General features: G+C 42.2%; 1 protein-coding gene across 12 annotated transcripts in view; it reads right to left on the bottom strand.

Annotated features, from left to right (window-relative positions):
- The window catches only part of PSD3 (pleckstrin and Sec7 domain containing 3), a 583,146-nt gene that overhangs the window by 310,621 nt on the left and 255,071 nt on the right, over positions 1-17,454 (bottom strand). The window contains exon 1 of one of the 12 annotated variants that reach the window (XM_089302859.1): positions 12,744-13,000. The exons of 10 other annotated variants lie outside the window; for them this stretch is intronic. The gene's annotated coding sequence lies outside the window, so the exon portion shown is untranslated. Of the gene's footprint in view, positions 1-10,695; positions 11,042-12,743; positions 13,001-17,454 lie in introns of those variants that run through there. One more of the 12 variants, XM_051819342.3, reaches the window with a different exon arrangement.

The following is a 17,454-nucleotide window of genomic DNA, read 5'->3' as shown; positions in this document are numbered from 1 at the left end:
AAACTATAAAAAAAAAAAAAAACTGAAAAAGTCATTCAAAAACACAGAAGCAATTAAGTTTTAAGGCTATATGGTAAGCCAGGAATCATCAGATACATTCAGTCACCAATGGGTCTTTACTCTTCTTTCTACTTCAACCTCCATTCTCCCAGAGTTCTCCTAGGACTAAAAATGGTAAGTAGAACACTATCATATCCCTCCTCAAAAACATTCTGGTGCCTACTAAATACAGTCCAGACTCAACAGCACAGTGCCTGTGACACTGTTTCAGCACGGTGTTCCTGGATTTGTTCCACTCAACCCATCAAGTCTCAAGTCTCAACGTCTCCACGTACACTGTAAAGCCCCTTTTCTGCTGCTAATATCCCTTTAGCTTCAAGTATCCTTCCTCCTTCCTGGCATTTAAAAATCTACCATTCTGGGGCCACTGCTGTGGGGCAGCATGTTAAGGCCCCAGCCTGCAGCGATAGCATCCCATATGAGCGCTGGTTTGAGTCCTAGCTGCTCCCCTTGCTAATGCACCTGCGAAATCAGCAGAGGATGGCCCAAGTCCTTAAGCCCCTGCATCCATTTGGGAGATAAAGAAGCTCTTGGCTCCTAGCTTTGGATCAACTCAGCTACAGCTGTTGCAGCCATCTGGGGAGTGAACCAGCAGATGAAAGACCTCTCTCTCTCTTTCTGTGTAACTCTGATTTTCAAATAAATTAATAAATTTTTTTAAAAAAGAATCTACTCATTCTTCAAGGATCAAATCAAACAGCTCCACGATGTCCACAAAAAGACTCCTGATTGACATGACTTTATACTCACATTGCACTTTTTTTATGCTTCTCATAGAGCACTTATTTAGTTATGTGTTAAAATAACATATAAGATGTATTAGAAGATGTTACAAAGTTCAAGGAAAATCTTTTACATTTTTTTAAATTTGAAAGGTAGGATTACATAGAAAGGAGGAGGAGGAAAAGAGAGAGAGAGAGAGAGAATCCCCTATATGCTGGTTCACTCCCCAGATGGCCACATTGGCCAGTGCTGGGCCAGGCTAAAGCCAGGAGCCTGGAATTTCTTCAGGGTTTCCCACATGGGTGCAGAGACCCAAGCACTTGGGCCATCTTCCGCTCTTTCCCAGGTATATCAGCAGGGAGCTGGATCAGAAGTGGAGCAGCCTGGTCTCAAATCATGCCCATAGAGAATGCCAGTGTCACAGGCAGACTTAACGTGTTATACCACAACGCTGGCCCCTTTATTACAATTCTATAAAAACAAAATTAAACAAACAAAAAAAATCACTCTTCAAAAAGTCATCACCTCACAGGGCCTGATGAGAAACAATTACAAGAAATTTTGCCCAGAAAACTCTAAAGATACCAAATCTCAGTAATTTTCTATTGGCTGAAAGAGCCCTTTGAGTCCTATAGGCCCCTCAAGCCCAGGGACCCAGTTATGCCACAGCCTCTCGATCTACATGTGCTATTGTTGAAATAAACCTAAGTACTATTTGGTCTTCCCACTACAAACTCTAAAGCAGCATATCTAAAGCAGGTGTATTCTGGGTGAATCTTCCCTTACAGCAAGTTTCATACACTGAAACTTTTGAGCATCTCTTATCAGCAGTGTCCCAGGAAGACACAAAGCAGATGCATAATGCAACTTGTTTAAAAGAAAACAGCAGAAATTATCTCTTGCCATCCACAGTAGAAAAATGGCACTTAACAAACATCCAAGCACACTATGACTATTAGAGCATCAAATCATTTCATTTGGTGGCTTTTGAGACAATTGTTTTAAAAAGGAGTTAACTAATGAACTTCAGGCTGAGAAAGGAGATTAACAAAAATTCTACAGCATAGCCCCAACTATTCCCTATTCGGTGCACTGTTCCCACTACCTGTAGGCATGTAGGTACAGGCAGAGCATCCCTAATCTGAAAATTAAAAATCGGTTTCAGTTTTAGATTTTCAGATTAGGGATGCTCAATCAGCAAAATTTCAAAATCTAAAAAACTCTGAAATCTGAAGCTCTTCTGTTCCCAAGCAATTTGGATAAGGGATACTCAGTATGAACCTGTTTCCTATTTTAGGGTTCCTAAATCACACATTACAGTCTTTGAGCTTAAGCCATCTGTGAGGACAGAATATGGTATCTTGGAAGAAAGCTGGTACAATTCTCAATTATGGAAAACGTCTACAGGGGCCATTTACTGGGAAAGGAGCTATGCTGAAAAAACTCGGGGTGACAACAGGGCAAAAAGCAGAGAATACTGGATTGCCAGTCGGGAGAGCCAATGGGAGGCAACACAACATAGTGGTTAAAGGGAAGGACTTGGGACCCACACATTCCATATTAACTCAGATCCTGGTTCTGACATTTGGTAGCTGTGTGATATTGGGCAAGGTGGTTAACGTCCCTGTGCCTCAGTTTGGTCATCTGTAACATGGGACAACTGCAGCACCTGAATGAAGTGCATGCAATAATGTAAGTATTTTTGGTCTGGCTCTGAAGCCAAAGGGCTGCATGGCAAGTCACTTAATACCTGAGCCTCCTCACCTGCAAAACAAAAGGATTAAATGCAAGCCCTTGCACAGCTCCAAAATGGCTCTAAACTGAAATACAGCACCCTACCAAACAAATCTGCAAGAATCAGCAGTATCAGTTTGCTTAAATTTTGTGAGTCATACACTAATTTCACATAAAAGTCAACTCAGTCAGCATATACTGGTTTTAATTCTCCAAGTTCAATATATCAGATGGCAGTTTTCTTCATAAACATTTAGTATCAATAAAGGAGATACAGAAAATAACCAAAATGTGTTTGGTCTTCCCACTTAAACTCAGTTCTAAGTTTACAAAACATAACGGAATTAATATGGTGACATAAAAAGTAGAAGCATGAGAAGGAAGCTAACTTAAGAACAGCTGAAAGTGTATGATAATTTTTTATCCATTCTGGAATTCTTGCATAAACTAGTACTATCCAGGCTCATGAAAAGCAAATTTCCTTTTGCCAACAAAACAGCACCAACTTTTTCTACACACTCTTCCTTGGTTTTTCCTCCTACTGCCCTTTTTCATTCTGGCTTTCTAAATTATGGTCTTCATTATAGGTGGAGTTCTTGGAAGTTATGAGCCTGTCTGGCATTTCAGATGCTGTAGAAACCCAGTGGACACATTATCACAACCCAGAAGAGCCAAGAAATCAGAGGATAAAAGCATAAAACACAGGGTTCCGTTTGCCTTCATGTCCAAGGCTGCACAGAGTTCATTCATGCTTGAAACCCCTCCCCTCCAGTAAAAAGTCAGTCTTTCCCTGCAGTTCTACACAGGGTCAGAGCAAGGTAAAACTAGACTGGGCACAGGCACACACTGTCCTCTCCCCATCGCCCCTCCGAAGTCTCTCATGCTACTACTTCTACAAATTAGGGTGACTCCTTGCAGTTGCTCCAGATTGCTGCTAACATGCCAAGCACTGTCCTCCAACCCTCTTCATATCCATTCATTTAGCAAACATTTATTGAGTAACTATTTATGAGTCAGACACAATGGCCAACAAGGCAGAAATGCCCTCTGGCACTGTGTTTTGAGATGATTTTTTTTTTTTTTTTTTGACAGGCAGAGTTAGACAGTGAGAGAGACAGAGTGAAACGTCTTCCTTCCATTGGTTCACCCCCAAAATGGCCGCCACAGCTGGTGCACTGCAGCCGGTGCATTGCGCCGATCTGCAGTCAGGAGCCAGGTGCTTCTTCCTGGTCTCCCATGCGGGTGCAGGGGCCCAAGCACTTGGGCCATCCTCCACTGCCTTCCCGGGCCACAGCAGAGAGCTGGCCTGGAAGAGGAGCAACCGGGACAGAACCAGCACCCCAACCGGGACTAGAACCCAGGGTGCCGGCACCGCAGGCAGAGGATTAGCCAAGTGAGCCGCAGCACTGGCCTTCAGACGATTTTTAAAAGAAATCATAACAACGTTACTTTAAAGAAAATGTGGGGCACAACAGGAGTACGCAGTTGCACACAAACCCTCATCTGTGGAAACTAGTATTTATGGAGAAAGTGACATTAAAGTTGGCAACCAGGAATGCCCCCAGGCAAGAAAACACAGAAGGAAAAGCAAAAGAAGTTCATTGTGGCTGAAGCATATGAGATAGTGGTAAGGAGGTGCACAGAACAGAGCAGGCACAGATGCAGACAGGTTAGCAGCTGCCACACTGTGAAGACTTGGGCTGGCATCACCACCCACTTAATATTCCATTTGTTGAAAATCCATTTTCCAACTACCCACAATAATAGACAAAGATCAATTATTAGAAAGTAATCAGATAACCACATCCATGACATGGTACTTTAGTACTAATAAAAAGAGGGCACTTCAAGAAGTTCATGGGAAAATGGAATTTTATTTTTGATGCAAAGAAAATGAAATCATATGTACATGGGTTCTTCAAACATTTCATAAAATATGTATTATGAAAAATCCATGGATTTCAAAACAATCTTGCAACAACATACTCATCTTTTAATCTTTTTTTTTTTTTTTTTCACAAACTCTTCAAAGTACCCTTTTCATGTTAATGGAGAAGATCTCATGCGCATTTTAACAGGGTCTCTCCAGAGGCAATGAATGCTTTGGCCATAGTGACTACCAAGCGAGAATGTCAGGCTCCAAGACAAGCCAGTGGAGAAAATCTTTTGGGTCAATATAGGTCTTCCACAAACTTCATTTACCTATAATTTCTGTGTAAGTTGCCAAAGCATTCTGATTAGTCAGAGTAATTATCGCTAGTAAACTACAACAGTATAAGACATGTACTACATTCCAATTGTTATTTTCCTCATTCTAAAATATACAGCCAAAAAAAATTGAGAAAAAAAATGAAAGGAAGAGACAGAACAGCAGAAATAAAATAATTACTTGCAGATGCTGTAACTGTTTAAATACATTAAGTAAAAATGTTAGAACCAGGGGCAGCTGTTTAGTCTGGCAGTTAGGATGCTGGCTATGATGCCCTTGGACTACCTAGGAGTGCCTGAGTTTGATATCCGCCTCCAGCTTTGTGCAAATGCCATCCCTGGAAGGCTGCAGTAATGGCTCAAATAGTTGGGTCCCTGCAACCCATTCTGGGCTCCTGGCTCTGACTCAGTCCATCCCAGTGGTAGGCATTTGGGGAGTAAACTGGCAGATTTTAAAATTATAAAAATAGCTTTAATGTAAGGAATAGTTAGAAAATGCAGTTGAAAACAATTCCACCAAGAGTAAAATTTACAAAGTAGCTAGGAATAAACCTAAGAAAAGTACTGGACTAAAAGAAAGAAAGCTATAAGATTTTGCTGAGGAATAAATGAGAACCAAATAGACACTATGCTCCTGGAGCAAATATTGTAAAAGTATTATTTCTCCTCTGAATCTAGAATGTAATACAATTCAAGAGGCACATAAAATATAAAACCATAAAGGACTAGAAGAAAACACACAATATGTAATTTCCCCACAGGAAAGGTATTTTTAACCTTTACACTAGCAGAAATCATGGTTTGACAGATTTAATTACATGGCAACACCCTCAAGCAACATTAAAATGATAAATAGAAAAAGCCCTATGAGACAAAGGACAAAACTATCCCCTACACGTAAAGGACTTTCATGTACCTCCAGGAGAAAGAACACAGCAAACCAAAACACGAGCCAGAGGCACAGTGTGGAACTTTCTCCTCATTGTGTCCCGGCTACAGAAACCTCTTCAGCCCCAGCCCTTGGAAGTTACTCAAGTGTCTGGTCTCAGCTGACTACTGCAGGAGTGACCAATGGATGGAATCCACCCAGGAGCTTGCTCATTCCTAGAAATCTGGGATACAGATATCCATGGCACTTAGATTTTGATGGGTATCTGAACTAGCTACAGGCTGGGTAAAGTAAGGGCTGACATAAACGGCATGGCAAACCAAAGCCAGCTGGAATGAAGAGCTATGGGATAAGCAACAGGGTGGGGATGGCAGAGAGAAGCAGACCTCCAGTTCCTGTGTCTGGAAGCTCTGACTTTCCATTCCGTTCTTGGACATAACCCAAGTGCCTGTGGTATCTAGCCAATTGAAATTAGTTCAAGTAGGTTTTCACTGTAACCAGAGGCCCAACCAAAACATGTGAGCAGGCAGTTCACAAAGAATCGGACAAGTGGAAAAATGTTACCCGTATCAAAGAAGTGCAAGCCGAGGCATTCAGAGAGTTTTTTCAGCTGTCAAATTGGTAAAGATAAAAAGGCACTTAGGACGTGGGCATGAAGCTGAGTGGTTAAGCCCAAGTCCTATATCAGAGTGCCTTGGGTTCTAGCACCCACATCTGGCTCAACTCCAGCTTTTGCTATTTGGGGAGGCAGCAGGTGAAGGCTCAAGTGACTGGGTTCTTGTCACCTATGTAGGTGACCTGGATTATCTTCCTGACTCCTGGCTTCAGCCTGGCCCAGTCTCCCATTTGGGAAATGAGGCAGTACATGAAAGCTCTGTCACCATCACTATATCTCTATCTCTACCCTCCCGCCTCTACCGTGTGTGTGTGTGTGTGTGTGTGTGTCTGCCTCTCAAAAAAAAAGAGATAAGATAAAAACCATATTTATACAAGGCACAGTGAAGGATGGAAGAAATACAGGTGTTCATACCCTGGAAGGAAAAGTGCAAGCTGAAACATGTGTTCTTGTTTTAATAACTCTTAAAAATGTGCATGCCCTAAGAGGCAGCAATTATGCTAGTAAGTTTTTATTTTTAAGGAAATAATTATAAATATATACACACCAAAGTTACTTAGGAGTATTCACTGCAGTGCTATTTACAATAAGAACACAAAAGAAACAAAGACTACCTACGAAGTTTCTCAAATATCACTTACCACTTTCATGACTTTTTGCATATCCCTGTACCTCATGTACTGATTAATATTCTCCAAGATAGCTCACAATTTTTATGTCATCTACTCTTCCAATCAGCATTCACCGAGTGCCTATTAAATGCCAAGAACTACTTGTGGAGCTTACACTTCAGGGGACAGGCAGTAAGTGAAACGGGCAGCAAGTTAAGTTATAGGGCTAAGAAGAGAAGCTAAGAAGGGAAGCTGAGAGTGGCAAGCGGAATATGAGGCTTTGGTTTGGGAGGAAAGCAGGTATAATTTCAGAGAAGGGAGCCGAGCAAGTGTGCAACAGAAAGGAACCTCTGTTTTGTTTTCTTTATTTTCTTTCTTTATGTTCCTTTTTTTTTTTTAAGATTTATTTATTTATTTAAAAGGCAGAGTTAGAGAGAGAGAGAGAGGGAGAGACATAGAGATCTTCCATCCACTGGTTCACTCCATATGTCTGCAATGGCAGGGGCTGGGCTGACCCTAAGCCAGGAGTCAGGAGCTTCTTCCAGGTCTCCCATATGGGGGCAGGGGCCCAAAGACTTCCATCTTCCACTGCTTCCCCAGGCACATCAGCAGGGACCTGGAATGGAAGTAGAGCAGCCAGAATTCGAACTGGTGCTGCTATGCCACAGTGCCAGCCCCAGAAAGGAACCTTTGGAAAGGTGAGGAGGAGGAGCAGGCCATGGGATGCTCTGAGGATAAGCTCTCCAGGAAGAAAGGAAAGCAGAGGCCCAGGGCCGAGGCAGAAGCAAGCCTGTTGTGTGTTCACTGACAAGCAGGTGACAGATGCACCTGAGGCAGAGTGAGCAAGAAGAACATGAAAGCCTAAGTCAGGAGATACGGGGCACAGAGCAGGGCCAGGATCATGTAGGGACGGACCTGCAGCCATGCTAAGAACTTGGGCTTACACTCTGGGTGAGATGGCAGATCAAGAAATGGGTAAAAGACTAAAGTAGGGCACTGTGGAAAGAGTGTTGTAGAAAACCATGGTGACTCAGAACACAGCGGCGTCAGGAAAGGGAAGAGTTCAATTGTGAATAGATTTTGAAGACAGAGCTGACCAGCTGGCTGGTGTGCAGGACCCTGGAAATTTAGTGATGTCACTTTCATGTATTCCCTACAATTATTCCATGTACCATGTCACTTTCATGTATTCCCTACAATTATTCCATGTACCATCAGTGGTATCTATGTCAACACTATACTTTGAGAGGTACTCATTTTAAATAAACTGTAAACTATATACTGTATAATATCAGACACACATTAACTTGCACACACACACGCACAAATACACACAAAGGCAGCAGATACACATACCAAAATGGTGACAATACTAATATTTTAGTAATAAATAGATTCATTTTCTTTATGCTTTTCAAATTGCCTTCCATAAATACAGAATTCATGTCTGTAAATCAAGTTCCTTTTGGTATTGGGTTTAGTACGCAAGAAAATCTCATTCAAATAAAATTCTTTTTGATCAGACAACCAGGCTGCTGACTATACATTCAGTGGAAGAGAAGAGAATGAGGATAGAGGCCTACAAGGCAGGGGTGAGAAGGTATGCTCAGAAGCCAGAAACTCACCCCAGGCAGCACATACAGAATAATCTTAAAAACCTAACAGATGCATTACCACATGCAAAGCACAAGATGCAGAAATAAAGCATAGATAGCAAATGTGAAACGCTCTTGGACCAGCTATGGTCAAGCTCTTGGCCACTCACTGGGGCAGGGGCCAGCTGCCTGCTAAGACCTCCCAGTATTAACAAGCACTCTCAACACATGCCAATCTATGACAGTATATTTTATAAACTACTCAAATGCTTTCATGTAAATGTCATGTAAGCTATTATCAAAATAAAATAAACATTAGTATGCACACATAGAGTTCAAGAGTTAGAGGGTAAGAGCAAGTTCAATAAAAATCAGAGTAGCCTCTAAGAGAAATTGAGCATGCTTCTTCTCTCAGTTCTACTAGTGTAATTCTCTTAGGTAACTGCATTAAATGGAGGTTTTTAGGTCAAATCATTTAGGTTGATGTCTTATCTCTAACTAGCAAAAGACTATAAATGAGCACAGTAAATGAAATGAGAGAAAAAACTCTAAAAGCATTCTGGTCATCTCTGAGGCTTTCGAGTAATCCTCCACCTTGTTTAAGAACAAGGATGACATTACACTAAGCTCAATCAGATCAACAACTTCTATTCTGGAGACACTGTGCTGCACATCAGGCAGACGCCTCCCAGGCAAAGTGATAGTCACTCTGGGAACAAAACCATGAGGAATGTTCTAAATGCCTGTCATGTATAGACACGGCTCTCCAATCTCTCTATGGAAGACGTAATTGCACATGGTTTTAAGTTATCCCATTTATGAAATGATTCTATGGCTTAACCAGTCACTAACAGTGTGAAATGATGCAATACCATCTGACACAGCTCACTTGGAATTCACCTCACGGCCTGAGTAGGCTTTCCGATCTCTAAAACAACCTTCTGCCAACAATGTTAGCCTTAGTTTTGATTTCAGGGAGGGCTATGGCTCCATGATGTGATCAGGAAACACTAAACATGAAAAATTACCCAAAGGTCAACAAGAGACCTTGAATGGAACCAGTCTGACCCTCCCTTCTTTGTCTCTTCTGCTCTCCAAAAGCATTTTTGTGACTAATGAATGCAAGTATCATTACTCAATCATAAAATTAAAAAAAAAAAAACAACTAACTGGAGTTGGGAAAGCTCTCTTAAGGAAATACAAACCAAAAAGTTCCATTCAAAATAATGTACAATGGGGGCCAGTACCATGGCACAGTGGGTTAAGCTGCTGCCTGCAGTGCCATCATCCCCTATGGGCACCGGTTCCATTCCCAGCAGCTCCACTTCCAATCCAGCTCCCTGCTAATGTGCCTGGGAAAGCAGAGGGGGATAAGCCAGGTACTTGGGCCCCTGTACCCATGTGAGAGACCCAGATGGAGCTACTGGCTCTGGCCTGGCCCAGTCCTGGCTGTTGAGATCATTTCAAAACTGAACCAGCAGATGGAAGCTCTCTCTCTCTCTCTCTCTTCTTTTTAAATAAATAATCTTTTTAAAAAAGTTCAATAAAACAAAAAGGCCTCACCGTCCTTTCACCTGTTGCAGTTAACATGTATGTCAAAAGGCTGTGTGTTTCCCAGACATCAAAATCAGTCTCTGAACATCCCGCAAATGGGCTTTCCCCATTCCACACTAATGGAATGGAAGACCGTTCAGAACTGACCTTGAAGCAAGCAGCAGGGAGAGGCCTCTGGAGAGGAAACGAGCTCTCAAACACCACTCCCTGCACTCAGCTGTCTCCCACTCAGCTCCTGATCCTGCTGAAGAACCGTCCAAGCTGCCCACGAGACTGAGATGGGAGCGCACACACCCCACTCCTGACAAGGGTTCTAACTGGTCACTTTGGCCATTCCCAGCGTTAGTAACTCATCAGAGCTTGCACAGAAGAAGCACTCCTAGCCCAAATGCATTTTTCCACTGAATTTTTAGACAGAACCTTAAACAAATGTTCGTCTGTTTTTGAAGAATACTGTATAAAGCATGAAAGAGGAAAAGCATCAGAAACAGCAGGGCAAAGCTTTCCTTTTAAAAGAGTCACTGCTGAAAGGTAAGCTTCCCTGGCCTCCCTTGCAGTCTGCTTGCTTTTCTTTACACGACTCTACAGGTGGAGCCTGTTCACTGTGGGAAAGGCGAGGGGCGTGACAGGCTCTGGCCAGCACACAAGAGGCCGGCTTTGAGGAGGAACAGTCCTGCAATGGAAGCAGGAACTGGGCTTACTCACCCTGAGCAGAGCTGGTGTCCTCAGAGGGTTTCACAGCTCAGCAGAACACCCCACTCATGCCCGGATCACCACTGCAGCCAACTCCACATTGCGCTCGGGTCTGCATGGAGTTGCCCTGCAAGGGCCTTACTCATCACACAGAGCACAGCTTGGCCACAGCTCTCCCATGACACTGTGATGACACAGAGGCGCGCCACACTGTGCCTTCCCTGCCTCCCACAGCCCATGCAGTGGACTGACAGATGTGGCGGTTACTTAGCAATCCTTGCTGGTTATCTCACCCACATCATTCACACAGACAGACAATGCAGGGCCATCCTTCCATAAAAACTCTTCTCTCCTCCCACACACTGCTCAATGCCACATCATAATTTACATTATTACATGGAGGAACCAAACACTGGGCCGTGCCTAGGAGGAAGCAGTCTTTCCACTGCCTTTAAGGATCTGACTGATGATCCCTTTGTCTTCTGGGCCTGGAGTAAAATAACTCCACAACATTTAAAGGCAATATGATTGCCAAGAGACTAAAGCAGAAAAGCATAGGGAGCACTACAGCCCACCTGAGACTGTTCCGCCACATCACTCTAGGCAGCTAAGCCTCATGCACTCCATCACTGTGAGGAAGTCAGGGGAAGGAGGGAACCCCAAACTGAAATGCCTCTAACTTCAGTGATGAGCACACTGGCCTCCCAGAGATGACCTAGGGCTGGGTATACATAGTCCAGTTACTTTGAATGAACTCTAACGGTCTGCTCAGGCTGAGACAAACATTTCAGTGGGATTTACAACAGACTCAATTTCTTTCCACTTCCATTCAAAACACACAAGTAAAAACAACAGCTTATGTTAAACATCAAGCACTTTCAATAGTCCAGGGAATGTTCTCAGGCTTTGACAGGCATCAACCCGTTCAATCATCACAACAACGCTGTACAGCAGGTATTAAAGTTTGCAAGTGACTCATCTGAAATGCTCAGGACCACAAGTATTTCAGGTTTTGGAATTTCTTGAATTTTGGAATGCTTACATAGACTCTACCAGCTGAGCATCCCTAATCCAAAAATTCAAAATCCAAATGCTTCAATTCCAAAACTGTTTGCATGCTCTGTCAACACTCAAATAATTTCTGATTTTAGAGCATTTCAAATTTTGGAACTTCAGATTAGGGTTGCTCAACATGTATTAATACGTCCACTTGACAGATGGAGAAAATAAGGCACAACTGCTAGATTCCAAAGCTCACATGGAACAGCAGGACAGAGAAGGGGTGTAAACCCAGGTGGTCTGGCTCCAGAGAACAACCTTGACCTGCTTTTGTGTGCTGCAGGAGAGGCCTGTGGGGAAGTGAATTCAGGTGGGGGAGCTAGAGGCCTAAACAAGAGTGTTTAAAGCTAGCTCCAATTTCATTACCAACTGTGTGACATTAGACAAGGCATCTCACTTCCCTGGCCTCAGTATACTCATCTGCATAGTTCTGTGTGTGTGTATAGGGGAACTAGATCAATGTCCCTTCTACTTCTAAAATTCTACTACAAATTACTATGGTTGGAATAAAGTTATTAGGATAGTATGTGCTATTTAGAAAGTACTAAAACAAAAGCCCAAGTAGGGGATAGAAAGCAGAAGAGACTTTCATAATTACTCCTGGGCAAAAATCAAGTTTACAACCAAAACTATCTAGTGAATCTACGGCCCATAGCCAGCAGTGACAACTCATGCCCAAAGCAGTCAGGTAGGATAAACGCCAACTGGACAGTTTACGAGACCAGCTTACTTGTTACGGCTTGTGAGTGTGGATACCTGTGTGCGTGCACGCTCATGTATTGCACAGCAAAGGGGGGAGAAGTGTGTGGTGCACGCCTAGGGAGCCCAGGAAGCAGAGCTCAGCGTCTCCCCATTCAAACTTCTGACATAGTAGTTCTAACTTCAATCAGCTAATAGAACTCTTGAGCTCTCTGAAACACTTTGTTATTTTAAAAAGTGTCTGTTGTTGAAACTAACACACAGAATTTTAAAACCCACAAACATAAAGAAATCCTCCTTACCTGTCTTGAGGAGCAAGAGGTCTGGGTGTCCCAGGTGGGAATGGAGAGGAGCTGCAGGCAATGTTTGCGCTGGTGAGTGGGTGAGTTCCCTGGGCTGATGCCACTCTTGCCTGAGTGACCTGACAAAAACAGAGATGGAGACCCCCATCTGCTGCTAACAGGAGCCAACCACTCTCAGGAGGCCTCAGAAAAGTGGCACAAAGAGATCTTCTGCATGGAACTCCCTCCTCTCCCACCAGAGGAAGAAACCCCAACTGAGTATCTGGGAATAACAAACTGAACGTCAAAGCATGAACTAACAAGGATCCCTGGTCCTGTACTGTGTTCAACTTAAGCCTACCCTATTTCTAAAGAGCATGTTCAGGCCCGCGCCGCGGCTCACTAGGCTAATACTCCGCCTTGCGGCGCCCGCACACCGGGTTCTAGTCCCGGTCGGGGCGCCAGATTCTGTCCCGGTTGCCCCTCTTCCAGGCCAGCCCTCTGCTGTGGCCAGGGAGTGCAGTGGAGGATGGCCCAAGTGCTTGGGCTCTGCACCCCATGGGAGACCAGGATAAGTACCTGGCTCCTGCCATCGGATTGGCGCGGTGCGCCGGCCGCAGCGTGCCAGCCGCGGAGGCCATTGGAGGGTGAACCAACAGCAAAGGAAGACCTTTCTCTCTGTCTCTCTCTCTCACTGTCCACTCTGCCTGTCAAAAAAAAAAAAAAAAAAAAGAAAGGCACGCTCAAGACCAAAGAGGGAGAGAAGGAAGACCCCAAGGAGAAAGGCTGGCCTCTAGTCACAGGAGCAGAATGGCCAAGGAGGGTCTTTCTCTGCTGTTTTCAGAGCCAAGAATCCAGTAAGACTTCACCATCCCTTTGCATTAAACAATATTACAATTCTCAGAGCAGCAGGAAGAAAGGCAGGGGCTGGGGATCTAAGGACATCTCAGTATGCTAGGTGAGGCCCACAAGTAGGGCAGCCCAGAACAGAGCCCCAGTTCTACACAGCATCACCAAGTGAACTCCCAGAGTCAAAGCTGATGTGACATTTTATAAGCCTCATGGGGGACTGAGGCTACCCAGAAGTAGTGCAGCATAAAAGTGCCCTCATCAGTGGCTCAGCTGGAAAAACCTTTTTTGATTCTCTTTCAGAACAATCTAGATGTTTTGCTTTGTTTTAAGATGACTAGCTTTCACAAAATTGTATGGTTATGCTAATACAGACTTTGTTACTACTGAGTCAATGATAGCTCTTCAGCAAAGACTCCAGATAAACAGATTGCAGGGTATGAGCACAGTGACTCAAGAAAGCCTCATGCAAATGCTCCTCCACTCTTCCCTTTCGCCAAAACACGTGGCACCGTAACTTTTATAAGGAGACATTCAATCTCCATGTTGTTTTTACCAGTCAATGTACTGCTTGACAAGCCTGTGTCTCTGTTGTAGCTGAACACAAGAAAACCAGAAGGAAACAGGAAACCGTCCAGAGTTATTCCTCTAGATAGACAAGTTCCAGCATGGGGGATCAGAATTTCCATACCTGAAAATCTGAGCAAGAATTTATTATTTGAATTTATTCACGTTCTTTTACCCCACTTTATATAATAAAGTAACATGGTATTAGGAAAAGCTCCTCCTCCCTGGAAAGGCACAGCAGAGAGCTCTTGTGTATTCTAATCTCCCAATGACAGCTCTGGGATACAACTTCAGTCCTAACCTAGGGCCTCTCACCACATAGCACCAAAAAAAGGCACACAGAATAGAGCAGAAATAGAAAAGGAACAAGTATGCAACACCATCCTGTGTTGAGAATCTGGGCTTTGTGATTTAGGAAAACAACAAAAAGCATGGGAAAACACAGGAATACTCAAGTATCAATGATGATGATGACAACAAAGATATTGACATTCACTGTGTGCTCAATGTTTCTGGGCACTGTGGCAAGCACTCCATAGGCATTCTTTCAATTGCTCCTGGTAATTCTAGAATTACTTCTGGTTGCAATAGCCAGGCTGAAGCCAAGAACTCCATCCAGGTCTCCCATGTGGGTGGCACAGGCCAAGCACTTGGGCCAACCTCCACTGTCTTCCTAGGCACACTGACAAGGAAGCAAAGCAGCCAGGACTCAAATCAGCACCCCAATATGGAATGCTGTCATTGCAAGTTGCTTAACCTGCTGCACCACAATGCTAGCCCCCATAAATATCATTTTTGTTTGTTTGTGTTACATTCTTTTTTTCCCCCAGAAACATTTTATTTAAAGTATACAAAATTCATGCATTTCAGAAATACAACTTCAGGAACACAGTGATACTTCCAGCCATACCTGCCCTCCCACCCCCACTCCCACTTTTCTTCCTCCTCCCTTTCCTATTCTTATAATTTTTTTACTAAGATCTATTTTCAATTAACTTTATACACAGCAGATTAACTCTACACTAAATAAAGAGTTCAACAAATAGTATGAAAAAAAAAACTGTTACTCAATACTTTTTTGATTTCTCTTTTGATTTATTCTATGACCCACTGTTCATTCAGGAGCATGTTGTTCAGTTTCCATGTGTTTACATATGTTCTAGAGTTCTTGAGTTGCTGATTTCAGCTTCATTCCACTGTGGTCAGAGAAGATGCACGGTATTATTATTTCAATTTTTTTTTAATTTGCTGAGACTTGCTTTATGGCCTGGCATGTTGGTCTATCCTAGAGAAGGTTCCACACACTATTAAAAATAACGTGTATTCTGCAATTGTTGGATGAAAAGTTCTGTAGATATCCATTAGATCCATTTGGTCTATAGTGTCAATTAACTGTTATTTCCTTGCTGGTTTTCTGTCTGGTTGATCTGTCCATTGCTGAAAGTAGGGTATTGAAGTCCACCATTACTATTGTATTAGAGTCTATGTCTCCCTTTAGATCCCTCAATATTTCTTTTAAATAGCCAGGTGCCCTGTAATTAGGTGTATATACATTTATTATAGCCATATCTTTCTGTTGAATTGATCCCTTAATCATTGCATAATGCCGTTCTTTGTCTCTTTTAATAGGTTTTGTGTTAAAGTCTATTTTGTCTGATATTAGGATGGCTACACCAGCTCTTTTTTGGTTTCAGTAGCATGGAATATCTTCTTCTATCCTTTCACTTTCAGGCTGCACATCTTTGTTAGTGAGATGTGTTTCTTGTAGGTAGAAAATAGATGGGTTTTGTTTTTTAATACATTCAGCCAGTCTGTATTTTTTTAACTGGAGAGTTCAGGCCATTTACATTTAAGGTGACTATTGATAAGTAATGACTTGGCCCTGCCATTTTTCCATAAATATTCCTATTTTTTTTATTTCCTTTGTACTTTTACTGGAAGATTTTCTGCCTTTGCCTTCTTTCATAGTGATGACCATGTTTCTGTGTCTCTGTGTGTAGCACATCCTTAAGCATCTTTCGTAAGGCTGGACAAGTGGTAACAAATTCTTTCAATTTCTGTTTGTTATGGAAGGTCTTTATTTCACCTTCATTCATAAATGAGAGCCTTGCAGGGTACAGTATACTCGGATCATAGTTTTTTTTCTCTTAAGAACTGAAATATATTTTGCCATTCTCTCTTAGCCTGTAGGGTTTCTGATGAGAAGTCAGCTGTGAGTCTAATTGGAGAGCCTTTGAAAGTAATCCTGAGTTTCTCTCCTGCACATTTTAGAATCTTTTCTTTATGTTCTACTGTGGAGAGTGTGACTACATGTGTTGTGGTGAGGATATTTTCTGGTCATGTTTATTAGGAGTTCTATGTGCTTCCTGTACTTGGACATCCCTTTCTTTCTCCAAATTAGGGACGTTTTCTGTAATTGTTTCACTAAAAAGGCCTTCTAATCCATTCTCTTTTTCCACGTCTTCAGGAACCCATAAGGGTCGTTTGGTAGTATCCCATAAATCTCCAATACTGTTTTTTAATTATCTAACTACTACTTGTTCTTCTTCTCCTTTTTTTTTTTTTTTTTTTTTTTTTGCTTTTGGTTTGACTGTAAAATTTCCAGATATTTGTCTTCTAACTCGGATATTCCTTCTTCTGCCTCACCAAGTCTGTTGTTAAGGCTTTCCACTGCATTTTTTATTTGATCTACTGAATTCTTCATTTCCAATATTTCATTTGATTTATCTTTAAAATTTTAATTTCATGGGAATAAATATCCTTTAACTCATATAAATTATGTATCATTATCTAAGAGAAATAATTTCCCAGAGGAAAAAATAACTATAAGAGTTCTGATAATTCTTTTTCAAATACAAAGATATTAAAAAAGGAAGTTCCCTTCCTCCCATGGTTTCCTGAGAGTTCTGAAGAGGGTGGAATTTTCTATAAGTTGATCTCTTCCTTACTCTAATTCATGTTTATATACACAATGAGGTAGACACACCATGTGTCTTCCACCAGAAACCTAAATGCTCTACTAATGACTCCTAGTGGATAACAACTTCTCTCTCTTTAGTTCAAGACCTTCTATGTAAACAACTTAAAGGGTACTTTATGTTGGCTAAAGATGATTATCTTCTTAACTAATTCATGGCTCATAATGGTCTATACCCTTGAATCTAAACTACATTCATCCTGAATCACTTCCATAAACACATTCTGAGGCTAGAAAAACCAAAACAGAACACAGTGGGTTTGTTTGAAATTTAAACCAAAATCCCTACTCCATCTTAAATAGAATACACTGATTTCTCTGGGAAAAAATAATATTACT

Source organism: Oryctolagus cuniculus, chromosome 8 (genome assembly GCF_051225735.1).
Source record: "Oryctolagus cuniculus isolate XC-2025 breed Fujian yellow rabbit chromosome 8, ASM5122573v1, whole genome shotgun sequence".
Lineage (NCBI taxonomy): Eukaryota > Metazoa > Chordata > Mammalia > Lagomorpha > Leporidae > Oryctolagus > Oryctolagus cuniculus.
Note: the sequence above shows the minus strand (reverse complement) of the source record. Positions and strands in the feature narration are given on the sequence as shown.